The sequence below is a fragment of the Crocuta crocuta genome, unplaced genomic scaffold, assembly GCF_008692635.1.
Source record: "Crocuta crocuta isolate KB4526 unplaced genomic scaffold, BGI_CrCroc_1.0 scaffold2088, whole genome shotgun sequence".
NCBI lineage: Eukaryota > Metazoa > Chordata > Mammalia > Carnivora > Hyaenidae > Crocuta > Crocuta crocuta.
Genome location: NW_027527892.1, coordinates 283,025 through 286,242, shown reverse-complemented (window position 1 = coordinate 286,242; position 3,218 = coordinate 283,025). Strand labels below are relative to the sequence as shown.

General features: G+C 32.3%; 1 pseudogene; it reads right to left on the bottom strand.

The window, feature by feature from the left end:
- Positions 1-250: 250 nt before the first annotated feature.
- Positions 251-3,218, bottom strand: part of LOC144245701 (cytochrome b-c1 complex subunit 7 pseudogene) — a 6,028-nt pseudogene continuing 3,060 nt past the window's right edge.

The window sequence follows — 3,218 nt, the reverse complement described above, 5'->3', positions numbered from 1 at the left end:
ACAAAAACAAGCAAAACAACCACATATATTGTAAACCATTATTGAATTTCATGGGATGATCAAACTTATTAAATATTTACATGAAATTACATAAAAATAGCACATTTTCATTTAGTCTACTTTCTTTTTCATTGGTTAATGGGTCTACAAGAAATTAAAAAAACAGCAGTGTTCATAAGAAAAAGTAAAAATAATTTGTATGTGATGCATATGTAAATCAAGCAGAACTTTTAATAGACAAAAACATTACCTTTTGGATAATCTTCCAATAAAAGGTTGAAGTGACCTAACTGACAAAAGAAATCAGACTCCACTTTTCCTTCAGCTTTTAAGATTAAAGATTCGTAGCAGCGGATAGCCTAGAAATGAACAATATAAGCATTAAGAGAAAGACAAAATCCAAATGCAATCTTTCTGAAACAATTCACATATATTACAAAAATTACTCAAGAAATCAAAGCAATGAATAAATCACTTTTACCACAAACTTATGATTCAATTCCTGAGATCACTTTTTAAGTATTTATTAATGGACACATCACTTATGATCTCACTTTTTTTTTTTCATTATAAAAAAGGGAGAGTAAATCATGCCAAATTAGATAACAGGAGTTCCTTAATGACTTTACAGGAGTTGCAAATCTAAGTAACAGGTCTTCTGTCACACAAAAAACTACTCTCAAATAGGCACAGGCAAAAAGGACTACTGACTTTTTCAGTAGTCAGTAATCAGAGTTTTTAATATCTGAATTGTGTCAAGTCCAAACTGAGATGCAGNATACAGACTACTATATACTATGTTTCAATGATTTTCCTCCTAACCCTCAGATATTTCAAACATACTAATCCTAACATTATCTCAAACCCATACACACAGAAACACTCCTCTTGGACTTTTTTTAGAGAAAAAAAATCCAATCTTTTTAAACTTAAGTTTGCAGAAGAAATGATAAAAATTTTTATAACAAAACATCTGAAACAACAGTGTTCTTGATTTTCCCCACAAAGTTATCAGTAACCACAAGAAACCTTGGAACCTTAACTTCTTCCTGTCTTAGTCTGACTCAGACAGTTAAGTATCCAAATCTGTCTCAGGTCATGATCTTGCTGTTCCAGTTCAAGCCCAGCATTGGAATCCGCGCTAATGATATCTCAGAGCCTGAAACAGGTTTCACATTCTATGTCTCCATCTCTGTCTGTACATTCCCCACTTGTTCTCTCTCAAATAAATAAAAACAATAATAATTATTTTTTTTATTTTAACTAAAATAACTCTTGTAGTGCTTAGCACACAACTTAATAACTATTTCTTTATTTTGCTCTCAGGAAAAGCAAGCTCTCCTTCAATCTTCCCTTGGTGTGTATATGTACGAAAAAATATGGACGAAGTGACACTACCATATACCAAAATAAAAATGTGAAACAAAGGGTGAAATAAAATATACAAACTGACAATAATACTGAAGGACTCAAATTTTGGTCGAGAAGAAGTATGAGAAATACTAAAAGTTATAGTTGATTTAAAAAAAACTGTTAGGCTACAGTACAATAATTTTGATCTTTACATTAATAAAACAAAAATTTGGCCTTTTAAAGATAATGTAGGCACTTAAAACAAATCCCCAATTCATTATTTACTTATTTTTCTAACCTATACAGTATTCAGAAATTTCTTATCCCTATTCNACAGAAACATTGGTTCTTTCAGAAGAGATGGTTATCAAGTAAAATCCAGAATTTTAAATACATCTGCCAGTATACTCAGGTTTAATTACCAAATTCTTAACTCTCTTCATTAAGCCACTACTAAAAATGTGTTGGTGGTCAAAAATTATGTTGCAAAATGAAATGTCAAATAAGATAAAAGTGAACAAGAAGGCAGAAAAAGACAAGTTTACAGTACACTACATGTCAACATTTCAAAATGAAACTCCAAATTGCATTTCTTATATTTGATGCTTGAACTTCATTTAAAGCAATGTAAACTGGAAATACATCCTGCTACACCTAACACAGTAAGGGAAAAAGAACATTTTATTTTTTAAGAATGTTTCTTGGAATCGAGAGGCTAATGAAAAATACAAATAGACAAAATGTGACAAAACGTGTACAAAACAAATTTAACCAAATTTCTGTAAAGAAAAAAAAGACAACTTGGTAAATGGATTATTTTTATGTTCATGTTTTTGTTTGGCCTTAAATATGCACATATAACAGTCACTTTATCACAGTGGCTACCAAAGGAAAAGAGAGTGGAGTTGACTTGAGGGTTCTGTGCCTTCCCTAGGAGCATTTGTCAAAGCACAGAGATAATCTGGTAACAATCCACCATGTATAGAAAGGCCGGCTCCCTACATCAGATATATCCCAGCATAACTGGCATTAGTGGAGTGCCAGAGTGGCTCAATCAGTTAGGCGTCCAATTTCAGCTCAGGTCATGATCTCATGGTTCATGAGCTAGAGCCCCACATCAGTGTGGAGCTCGCTTCAGATACTCTCTCTGATTCACAATAAGTACAATTTTTTTTAAAAAGTCATTGGTGCCAAAGCTTAGAAAATTTGCCCTAAGAGGCACCTGAATAGGTTTAGTCGGGTTAAGTCTATAACTCTTGTTTTGGCTCAGGTCATGATCTCACATTTCATAAGATCAATTACCACAACAGACTGAATTGGCAGTGCGGAGCCTGGTTAAGATTCTCTGTCTCTCAAATATAAATATTTTTTTAANGTACATACATCTCAAAGAAAAATACTAAAATGACATAAAAGAAATGTTTAAAAGTTTCAAGATATATTTGTTTATTTTGTTTTTCTATAATTAACTAGTATTTACAAATTAAACTGCTTTGTTATGAAGTATCATGGGCACCTGGGTGGCTCAGTAGGTTAATGTCTGACTTCAGCTCAAGTCATAATCTCGCAGTTCTGGCTCTACGTCGACTCTGCACTAACAGCTCAGCACCTGCAGCCTGCTTCAGATTTTGTGTCTCCCTCTTTCTCTTTTTCTCTCTCTGCCTCTCCCCCATTCACACTCTTTGTCTCTCAAACCAAATGCACACAAAAAAATTTTTTTTGAAATATCGTTAAAGAATTCTTTATAATATATTTTAGGAAATTACTTAGATTCTATCTAAATAAAACTTAAATTCATTCTATCTCAATTATAAGAATAATCAGACACTTCAATATTAGTGAAAAATTTTCAGGAAGGAAGTTAG